The sequence below is a fragment of the Pongo abelii genome, chromosome 20 (assembly GCF_028885655.2).
Source record: "Pongo abelii isolate AG06213 chromosome 20, NHGRI_mPonAbe1-v2.0_pri, whole genome shotgun sequence".
In the NCBI taxonomy this organism is placed as follows: domain Eukaryota; kingdom Metazoa; phylum Chordata; class Mammalia; order Primates; family Hominidae; genus Pongo; species Pongo abelii.
Genome location: NC_072005.2, coordinates 48,777,018 through 48,789,505, shown reverse-complemented (window position 1 = coordinate 48,789,505; position 12,488 = coordinate 48,777,018).

Below are 12,488 nucleotides of genomic sequence, written 5' to 3'. Positions count from 1 at the left end.
AAACCCTTGTACCTGACGTCTGAGCCACTCAGAACTCAACAAAATGTTCAACACCATAACGGCAGACGCTCAAACTGTAAACCAGGAAAACAAGATGATGACTTCACACTGTGGACAGTTTTTCCCAAGATGTCAGAACAAGACTACCCATCATGATGAGGCTCTCACCCCTCTTAACTGTCCTTGCTCATGCCTGCCTCTTTCACTTGGCAGGATAATGCAGTCATTAGAATTTCACATGTAGTAGCTTCTCAGGGTAACAATAGAGTGTCAGATGTGTTATCTCAACCTCAAAATTTACATAACATCTCAGGGGGAAATGTGGCTCTCTCCATCTTGCATACGGGGCTCCCAATAGAAATGAACACAGAGATATTACCTGTGTGTTTGCAGAGAAGATGGTTTCTATAAAGAGGGAGGAAAGCAGAAATTATAATAGACTCCCCTTTAAATGCACATTGTGTGGATGGCTCTCGCCGTTTCCTAAGAGATACATTGAAAAACGTGAGAGTAATACTGATTCTAGCAGAATAAAACATCTGCCACATTTGCTAATACTGTTCTCTTAAAATAATTTTAAAAGAATGCGGTGGGCCCTCCCAACTGTCCAGGCCAGGTCTCTGAACAGAATCCTCCATCTGCAGTAACAATGACAAAGAAGATGACATGGACTTGGTCCTGATATGCAGCCATTCTTTTATACCCTTCCCCTGCTGCAGGGCCATACCAGCCCAGGGCCCAAATCTTCAGCTACAGAGCTGAGAGAGAACATGGGATACCCAGCATCCCTTACCTTCTTCCAGTCCACTGCAGTGGCTACCGGCATGGCCCATTTACCCCTGAGGACACCCATCTGCTGACCCACAGTTTCTAAGAGTCAGACTTTCCTGGCTTCTCTGAGCCCCAGCTACTTTCACTCTGCTGAACCCTTCTTCTCCCCACAGGTATCATTGCTTTAGCAGACACCTCCTTCAGCTGCAGCTAACAGGTAAGCCAAGACCCAGACCCCAGAGGATAAACAACGATTTCAAAACCTACTGTGTCCAATGGACATGCCCGCTTGTGGGCGGCAAGCCACCCAGGTGCCTAGGCAAGAGACCGAGGGCATGAGCTGTTCCAGTATCATAAAATATAAAAGAAGAATAGTTATACCAGACATAGATCTTAGATATGATTATATATGAATATCATTAATCATTAGTTGGTAGCAATTACTCTTTATTCCAATATTATAATAATCCTCGTTTCTATAATCATAACCTAGGAAAAGCCAGGCCATACAGAGATAGGAGCTGGGGAGACATAGTGAGAAGTGATCGGAAGACAAGAGTGCGAGCCTTCTGTTATGCCCAGACGGGGCCACTAGAGGACTCTTTGGTCTAGCGGTAATGCCAGCATCTAGGAAGATGCCCCTTGCAAAGAGGACCTTGGTCTAGTGGTAGTCTCAGGGTCAAGGAAAAACACCTGCTACTTAGCAGACCAGGAAAGGGAGTCTCCCTTTCCCAGGGGGAGTTTAGAGAAGACTCCCCTCCTCCACCTCTTGTAGAGGGCCTGACATTAGTCAGGTCCACCCACAATTATCTGGAGGCCTGACCGTCTCCCATTGATGCTGTGCTTCAGTGGTCACACTCCTAGTCCGCCTTCATGTTCCATCCTGTAAACCTGGCTCTGCCGTTTACTTCGCAGTAGCAAATTAGTGAAAGTACTAAAAGTCTCTAATAAGCAGAAATAATGGTGTAAGCTCTCTCTCTCTCTTTCTCCTCCCTCTCTCTGCCTCAGCTGCCAGGCAGGGAAGGGACCCCTGTCCAGTGGACACGTGACACATGTGGCCTTACCTATCATTGGAGATGGCTCACACTCCCTATCCTGCCCCTTTGTCTTGTATCCAATAGATACCAGCGCAGCCTGGCATTCGGGGCCACTACCGGTCTCCGCGTCTTGGTGTTAGTGGACCCTAGGCCCAGCTGTCTTTTCTTTTATCTCTTTGTCTTGTGTCTTCATTTCTACAATCTCTCGTCTCCGCATACAGGGAGAAAAACCCACCGACCCTGTGGGGTTGGTCCCTATACCCACTATACAGAGACATAAAAGTAGAGATGTATACAACTACCCCAACAACACTGTATCCAAAAACAACATCCTCTCTGCCCCTCATTGTGGAATTCACTGTCTCTCACCACGTGGGCAAGTGCTTCCAGGGTCTCACAATTCTTCCACAAGAGGCAATGCACACTTTAACATAGCACTTCAGCAAATAAAGTGGTGACAGTTTACCTACTTAGATAAAGTTTCTGAAAAGGTTTTCCCAAATTTCCCCCTGAAGAACACAGTAAAGGCTTTCCCAATTGTGAAACTTTGGCCTCCCCACCTTTCAAAAAATTACCCCTGAATAGCCAAAACAATATTGCCAAAACAAGTTGTATCACTTGGACTTTCTTATTTGAAATCTCACAAAGGAGTACAATTATTAAAACAGAAGCTGCTGGAAAAAGACTGGACATAAAGACAAATGGGATAGAATTGAGAGTCTAGAAATAAACCCTCACACTTATGGTCAATTACTCTTTGAAGAGGGCATCAAGACAATTTAATGGGTGAACAATTCTCCTTTCAAATGATAGTGCAGAAACAACTAGATAACCACTTGCAAAACAGTGAATTTAGATAACTCTACCTCCCACCATATCAAACAATTCTCTAAAAAATTCATCAGTGAGTTAAATATAAGACTTATAACCATAAAAACATCTTAAAATAGACATAGAGGTAAATATTGATGATCTCAAATGCGCAATAGTTTCTCAGATATGATACAAAAGCATAAGAAACAAGAAAAACAAGATAAATTGGGCTTTATCAAGATGTGACACTTTTGTACATAAAAGGAAATTATCAAGAAAATAATTAATAGACACAGAATGAGAGAAAATATTTGCAAACCACATATAGGCAGTTTTCCTATCCAGATAATATAAAGAACTAGCTATAACTCAATAACAAAGGGAGAAACCATCCAATTTATAAATGGGAAAAAGACAAATAGACATTTCTTCAAAGAAGATATACAAATAGTCAAGAAGGACGTGAAGAGATACTCAACATCATTAGTCATTAGGAAAATACAAAGTCAAAGCTGCAATGAGACACCACATCACACCTACAAACCTGGCTACCATTCTTTAAAAAAGTTAAATAACAAGTAGCAGCATTATGTAGAATTTGGAATCCTCATACATTGCTGGTGAGAATATAAAAAGGTACAGCCACTAGGAAAAACAGTTTTGCTGTTCCTCAAAAAGCTAATCATAGGGTCCTGGAGCCAAGAAGGCTGAACAGGAACAGCTCTGGTCTACAGCTCCCAGCATGAGCGACGCAGAAGATGGGTGATTTATGCATTTCCATCTGAGGTACTGGGTTCATCTCACTAGGGAGTGCCAGACAGTGGGCCCAGGACAGTGGGTGCAGTGCACCATACATTAGCCGAAGCAGGGTGAGGCATTGGCTCACTCGGGAAGTGCAAGGGGTCAGGCATTGCCCTTTCCTAGTCAAAGAAACGAGTGACAGATTGCACCTGGAAAATCGGGTCACTCCCACCCTAATACCGTGCTTTCCCGAAGGGCTTAAAAAACGACACACCAGGAGATTATATCCCGCACCTGGCTCAGAGGGCTCTACGCCCATGGAGTCTCACTGATTGCTAGCACAGCAGTCTGAGATCAAACTGCAAGGCAGCAGCGAGGCTGGGGGAGGGGCGCCCACCATTGCCCAGGCTTGCTTAGGTAAACAAAGCAGCTGGGAAGCTCAAACTGGGTGGAGCCCACAACAGCTCAAGGAGGCCTGCCTGCCTCTGTAGGCTCCACCTCTGTGGGCAGGGCACAGACAAACGAAAAGACAGCAGTAACCTCTGCAGACTTAAATGTCCCTGTCTGACAGCTTTGAAGATAGCAGTGGCTCTCCGAGCATGCAGCTGGAGATCTGAGAACAGGCAGACTGCCCCCTTAAGGGGGTCACTGACCCCTGACCCCCGAGCACCCTAACTGGGAGGCACCCCCTAGTAGGGGCAGACTGACACCTCACAGGGCCGGGTACTCCTCTGAGACAAAACTTCCAGAGGAACGATCAGACAGCAGCATTCGCGGTTCATGAAAATCCACTGTTCTGCAGCCACCACTGCTGGTACCCAGGAAAACAGGGTCTGGAGTGGACCTCTAGCAAACTCCAACAGACCTGCAGCTGAGGGTCCTGTCTGTCAGAAGGAAAACTAACAAACAGAAAGGACATCCACACCAAAAACCCATCTGTACATCACCATCATCAAAGACCAAAGGTAGATAAAACCAGAAAGATGGGGAAAAAACAGAGCAGAAAAACGAAACTCTAAAAAGCAGAGCGCCTCTCCCCCTCCAAACTAATGCAGTTCCTCACCAGCAATGGAACAAAGCTGGACGGAGAATGACTTTGATGAGCTGTGAGAAGAAGTCTTCAGATGATCAAACTACTCTGAGCTACGGGAGGAAATTCAAACCAAAGGCAAAGGAGTTAAAAACTTTGAAAAAAATTTAGACGAATGTATAACTAGAATAACCAATACAGACAAGTGCTTAAAGGAGCTGATGGAGCTCAAAGCCAAGGATCAAGAACTACGTGAAGAATGCAGAAGCCTCAGGAGTTGATGCGATCAACTGGAAGAAAGGGTGTCAGTGATGGAAGATGAAATGAATGAAATGAAGTGAGAAGGGAAGTTTAGAGAAAAAAGAATAAAAAGAAATGAACAAACCTCCAAGAAATATGAGACTATGTGAAAAGACCAAATCTACGTCCCATTGGTGTACCTGAAAGTGACGGGGAGAATGGAACCAACTTGGAAAACACTCTGCATGATATTATCCAGGAGAACTTCCCCAATCTAGCAAGGCAGGCCAACATTCAGATTCAGGAAATACAGAGTATGCCACAAAGATACCCCTCGAGAAGAGCAACTCCAAGACACATAATTGTCAGATTCACCAAAGTTGAAATGAAGGAAAAAATGTTAAGGGAAGCCAGAGAGAAAGGTCAGGTTACCCACAAAGGGAAGCCAATCTGACTAATAGCGGATCTCTTGGCAGAAACTCTACAAGCCAGAAGAGAGTAGGGGCCAATATTCAACATTCTTAAAAAAAAGAATTTTCAACCCAGAATTTCATATCCAGCCAAACTAAGCTTCATAAGTGAAGGAGAAATAAAATACTTTACAGACAAGCAAATGCTGAGAGAGTTTGTCACCACTAGGCCTACCCAAAAAGAGCTCCTGAAGGAAGTGATAAACATGGAAAGTAACAACTGGTACCAGCCACTGCAAAATCATGCCAAGTTGTAAGGACCATCGAGGCTAGGAAGAAACTGCATCAACTAATGAGCAAAATAACCAGCTAACATCATAATGACAGGATCAGATTCACACATAACAATATTAACTTTAAATGTAAATGGACTAAATGCTCCAATTAAAAGACACAGACTGGCAAATTGGATAAAGAGTCAAGACCCATCAGTGTGCTGTATTCAGGAAACCCATCTCACATGCAGAGACACACATAGGCTCAAAATAAAAGGATGGAGGAAGATCTACCAAGCAAATGGAAAACAAAAAAAGGCAGGGGTTGCAATCCTAGTCTCTGATAAAACAGACATTAAACCAACAAAGATCAAAAGAGACAAAGAAGGCCATTACATAACGGAAAAGGGATCAATTCAACAAGAAGAGCTAACTGTCCTAAATATATATGCATCCAATACAGGAGCACCCAGATTCATAAAGCAAGTCCTGAGTGACCTACAAAGAGACTTAGACTCCCACACAATAATAATGGGAGATTTTAACACCCCACTGTCAACATTAGACAAATCAATGAGACAGAAAGTCAACAAGGATACCCAGGAACTGAACTCAGCTCTCCACCAAGCAGACCTAATAGACATCTACAGAACTCTCCACCCCAAATCAACAGAATATACATTTTTTTTAGCACCACACCACACCTATTACAAAATTGCCCACATAGTTGGAAGTAAAGCTCTCCTCAGCAAATGTAAAAGAACAGAAATTATAACAAACGGTCTCTCAGACCACAGTGCAATCAAACTAGAACTCAGGATTAAGAAACTCACTCAAAACCACTCAACTACATGGAAACTGAACAACCTGCTCCTGAATGACTACTGGATACATAACGAAATGAAGGCAGAAATAAAGATGTTCTTTGAAACCAATGAGAACAAAGACACAACATACCAGAATCTCTGGGACACATTCAAAGCAGTGCATAGAGGGAAATTTATAGCACTAAATGCCCACAAGAGAAAGCAGGAAAGATCCAAAATTGACACCCTAACATCACAATTAAAAGAACTAGAAAAGCAAGAGCAAACACATTCAAAAGCTAGCAGAAGGCAAGAAATAACTAAAATCAGAGCAGAATTGAAGGAAATAGAGACACAAAAAACCCTTCAAAAAATTAAGAATCCAGGAGCTGGTTTTTTGAAAGGATCAACAAAATTGATAGACTGCTAGCAAGACTAATAAAGAAGAAAAGAGAGAAGAATCAAATAGATGCAATAAAAAATGATTAAGGGGATATCACCACCAATCCCACCGAAATACAAACTACCATCAGAGAATACTACAAACGCCTCTATGCAAATAAACTAGAAAATCTAGAAGAAATGGATAAATTCCTTGACACATACACCCTCCCAAGACTAAACAAGGAAGAAGTTGAATCTCTGAAGAGACCAATAACAGGATCTGAAATTGTGGCAATAATCAATAGCTTACCAACCAAAAAGAGTCCAGGACCAAATGGATTCACAGCCGAATTCTACCAGAGGTACAAGGAGGAACTGGTACCATTCCTTCTGAAACTATTCCAATCAATAGAAAAAGAGGGAATCTTCCCTAACTCATTTTATGAGGCCAGCATCATCCTGATACCAAAGCCGGGCAGGGACACAACCAAAAAAGTGAATTTTAGACCAATATCCTTCATCAACATTGATACAAAAATCCTCAATAAAATACTGGCAAACCGAATCCAGCAGCACATCAAAAAGCTTATCCACCATGATCAAGTGGGCTTCATCCCTGGGATGCAAGGCTGGTTCAATATACACAAATAAATAAATGTAATCCAGCATACAAACAGAACCAAAGACAAAAACCACATGATTATCTCAATAGATGCAGAAAAAGCCTTTGACAAAATTCAACAACCTTCATGCTAAAAACTCTCAATAAATTAGGTATTGATGGGACATCTCTCAAAATAATCAGAGCTATCTATGACAAACCCACAGCCAATATCATACTGAATGGGCAAAAACTGGAAGCATTCCCTTTGAAAACTGGCAAAAGATAGGGATGCCCTCTCTCACCACTCCTATTCAACATAGTGTTGGAAGTTCTGGCCAGGGCAATTACCCAGGAGAAGGAAATAATGGGTATTCAATTAGGAAACGAGGCAGTCAAATTGTCCCTGTTTGCAGATGACATGATTGTATATCTAGAAAACCCCATCATCTAAGCCCAAAATCTCCTTAAGCTGATAAGCAACTTCAGCAAAGTCTCAGGACATAAAACAAATCTACAAAAACCACAAGAATTCTTATACACCAATAACAGACAAACAGAGAGCCAAATCATGAGTGAACTCCCATTCACAATTGCTTCAAAGAGAATAAAATACCTAGGAATCCAACTTACAAGGGACGTGAAGGACCTCTTCAAGGAGAACTACAAACCACTGCTCAATGAAATAAAAGAGGATACAAACAAATGGAATACATTCCATGCTCATGGGTAGGAAGAATCAATATCATGAAAATGGCCATACTGCCCAAGGTAATTTACAGATTCAATGCCATCTCCATCAAGCTACCAATAACTTTCTTCACAGAATTGGAAAAAACTACTTTAAAGTTCATATGGAACCAAAAAAGAGCCCACATTGCCAAGTCAATCCTAAGCCAAAAAAACAAAGCTGGAGGCATCACGCTACCTGACTTCAAACTATATTACAAGGCTACAGTAACCAAAACAGTATGGTACTGGTACCAAAACAGAGATATAGATCAATGGAACAGAACAGAGCCCTCAGAAATAATGCCACATATCTACAACTATCTGATCTTTGACAAACCTGAGAAAACAAGCAATGGGGAAAGGAATCCCTGTTTAATAAATGGTGCTGGGAAAACTGGTTAGCCATATGTAGAAAGCTGAAACTGGATCCCTTCCTTACACCTTATAAAAAATTAATTCAAGATGGATTAAAGACTTAAACATTAGACCTAAAACCATAAAAACCCTAGAAGAAAACCTAGACATTGCCATTCAGGACATAGGCATGGGCAACGACTTCATGTCTAAAACACCAAAAGCAATGGCAACAAAAGCCAAAATTGACAAATGGGATCTAATTAAACTCAAGAGCTTCTGCACAGCAAAAGAAACTACTATCAGAGTGAACAGGCAACCTATAAAATGGGAGAAAATTTTCACAACCTACTCATCTGACAAAGGGCTAATATCCAGAATCTACAATGAACTCAAACAAATTTGCAGGAAAAAAACAAACAACCCCATCAAAAAGTGGGTGAAGGACATGAACAGACACTTCTCAAAAGAAGACATTTGTGCAGCCAAAAAAACACATGAAAAAATGCTCACCACCACTGGCCACCAGAGAAATGCAAATCAAAACCACAATAAGATACCATCTCACACCAGTTAGAATGGCAATAATTAAAAAGTCAGGAAACAACAGATGCTGGAGAGGATGTGGAGAAATAGAACACTTTTACACTGTTGGTGGGACTGTAAACTAGTTCAACCACTGTGGAAGTCAGTGCGGCGATTCCTCAGGGATCTAGAACTAGAAATACCATTTGACCCAGCCATCCCATTACTGGGTATATACCCAAAGGACTATAAATCATGCTGCTATAAAGACACATGCACACATATGTTTATTGCGGCACTATTCACAACAGCAAAGACTTGGAACTAACTCAAATGTCCAACAATGATAGGCTGGATTAAGAAAATGTGGCACATATACACCATGGAATACTATGCAGCCATAACAAAAGATGAGTTCATGTCCTTTGTAGGGACATGGATGAAATTGGAAATCATCATTCTCAGTAAACTATCGCAAGAACAAAATACCAAACAAAGCATATTCTCACTCATAGGTGGGAATTGAACAATGAGAACACATGGACACAGGAAGGGGAACATCACACTCTGGGGACTGTTGAGAGGTGGGGGGAGGGGGGAGGGATAGCTTTAGGAGATATACCTAATGCTAAATGATGAATTAACGGCTGCAGCACACCAGCATGGCACATGTATACATATGTAACAAACCTGCACATTGTGCACATGTACCCTAAAACTTAAAGTATAATAATAAAAAATAGCTAATCATAGAATTCTTATTTGAAATAACATCCATTCCTAGGTATATACCCAAAGAATTAAATCCAGGGACTCAAACAGTTACTTGCATGGGAATGTTGATTGCAGTATTATTCACAAAAGATAAAATATGAAAGAATTCCAAGTGTTCATCAACACATGAATAAACAAATATGATGACACATACAACAGTATGTTAATCTGCCATGAAGCAGAATGAAGCTCTGACACCCGCTGGAACATGCATGGACTTTGGAAACATTATGCTAAGTGAAATATATCAGAAATAAAATAACATAATTGTATAATTCGATTTATATGAAACATCAAGACTAGACAAACTCATAGAGACAGAGTAGCGATGATCAAGGTCTAGGGTGGAACATACAGGGAGTTATTGTTTAAAAGATATAAAGTTTCAGTTTAAAATGACAAAATTTTCCTAGGAAAAACAGCGGTGATGGTAATTTAACACTGTTAATTTCACTTGATTGTGTATGTGGTTAATTTCACTTGATTGTGCATTTTAAAGTGGTTACAATAGCACATTATTTACAGAACTGTGAAAAATAGATTTCTATTATTTAATTCACCCAGGATAAGGTGTTTGTTATGGCAGTTGAAGCCCATGAATACATCATCTGACACAGCGTTTTCAATGAAATGCATCAGTTTTTCAATCAAGTTAGCTGGAAGCTCCTGTCCCCAGAAGAACCAGAGGCCCCAGAACAAGAGCTCCAGCAGGGGCTCAACCAGCACAGGTCCCATAAGGCAGCCTCAATATCAGGCCCTGGATGGCATGTGAGGCCACAGCAATACAACCACAACGTGAAAGTGTAAGTATTTTTACTACTTACAGACACTAGGGAGCAGTCGGCACCCCTGGAGACCACAGACACAGAGGTCAGTGAGCCCAGGCAGGTAGGAGAGAAGAGACCAGTAAGCCAATGGCTTTATTAAGTCCAGGATGTTATCTGACAGGTTTCCAGCAGGAAGCTTAATGGATGTGTTCAAAGCAAGCAGCAAACACTGGGACCAGGAGCTCACGCTGTGACTGAGAGGTGGTCACTTTAAATGTGAGGGCAAATGTCAGAATTATCAGTTTAAAGAAAGCATCTGGAGAGACGGGAGCCGAGCACACCAAGCAGGAGAGACGCCTCTAAGATTTTACCTCTGGCCACCAACTGGAACCACTTGAACCAGATACAGTATTGAAAACTGCCATGGTGACCAAGCCCTGCCTCTGATTTGAGTCAAATAAACTTACACCTTAAAAAATAAACGCCAAGGCAACATGACACTATGAGCATCATGACATCCAGGGACACCAGCAGGGTGTGCCCTGGAGTCAGAATCCTGGGTTCTGGTCCCTGAGAGTGAGAATATGAAAATGACTTGTCCCTGCCCCCCTGACATTCATCTTCCCACCCTGCTGCTCCCTCTTCTGCTCCAAAGCCCACGTGCACTGCTAAGCCCCAGACATCACTGCCCCCAGGGTATACACAGTGCCACCTACTACACACAAACACAAACTCACAGAAGGTGACAAAAATCTGCGTTTGGGACATCTGATTGTGAAAGAGGGAGAACAGTGAACGTAGAGCCACAGAGACTGGGACTCACGGGGCTGGAAGGTGATGGAGCTGTAACATAACATATGTGTGACCTCGTGTGAGGTGTGCAGATCCACGTGGAAGAAAACATGCAGCCTGGCCTGGGATTGCTGCCGTTCACACTTCCCTCCCTGTCCACCAGAGGGCGACAGAGTCCCTCCCAGCCTGGAGCCTTCCCAGGGGATGCCAACCTCCCTCAGCGGAACCCACTGCCCAGCAGGGTCCACCCTCACCAGGGTCACTTCGGCCCAAGTCCTCAGCGCCGTCCATGCTCCCCATAGGGACTCTGTCAGCTCCTCCCTGACCTGGTGGCCGCCAACCTAACACCACTCCCTCTGCAGGTAGCTCATGCCCCACACACATACTCCTTCCCTGGGCCCAGCTAAAGGCATCTCCCAGGGCAGCGCTGGTGCACGCGACACCACACTGGGCGTTTTCCCCTGGTGACCTCCCTCCATCCTCATCAACTCTTTCTGTCACTGCTCCCTAAATACCCGCCCCTGCTCCATCTGTCCTGCTCTCTGGGGCATCCCAGGCCAAGCCTAGCGTTGACACAAAACAGCGGCTGCATGAGGGCCCACAGCCTCCCCGGGAATCAGCCAGGCACCCTGTGACCTGCCTGCCCGCTACACCTCGCGGGGCTCAGAACGCTTGTGATGGTCACACACAGGCACCATCCGGGATGTGGCCACCTACCCCCAGCAGTCCCTTGGGAAGACAGACTTCTCCTGTGTGCTTGTGGGGAGAAGGGGGGTGTTATTGCTCTTTGCTCCCACAACACAACTAACCTCCAACTGCCCTCTCAGGTGTGAGCAACGTCCCTCCAGACAGGCTCTCTGGCCACTGCCTGTTCCTCCTTTACAGACAGCAGCTTGGCCAGGTCAAAACCCTCAGGACAGACCCCTGGGTATCTCAGCACACGGAGGGCTGAGCCCTTCATGGCTACGGAGTAAGTCAGGATGAATCTCTCCAGCTCTGAACCCTGCTCTGCCCCAGGCTCCCCCTCCTGCGTCTCAGCGAGCCATGTCCCGCGGGGTTCCTGGGTAACTCCCCACTTCCTCCTGCACCACCACGGGGAAGGTGTGGTGACCACAGGACAATCAGCTGGGCAGAGAAGAGAGGACATCAAAGATGGTCAGGAAGAACATGAGAAACCCTGAGCTCCAGCTCAGCCGCCAGACCGCAGGGAGCCATAGAGTGACCGAGAACTGTCCCTATGACTATGGGACTCACAGCCCCCACTGAGCAAACAGCACAGGCCTCTCCTCTCAAGAGGCATGAGAGATTCACCCTGCACACCTCCAGGAAGGACAGTTTCCTCTGGGACACCCAGGTCCTGAATGTCCATCCTTGGAAGCTGCAGCCAAGCTAGACACGATTAGAGAAAGGAAGGGTCCCTCTCACCAGGCAACACA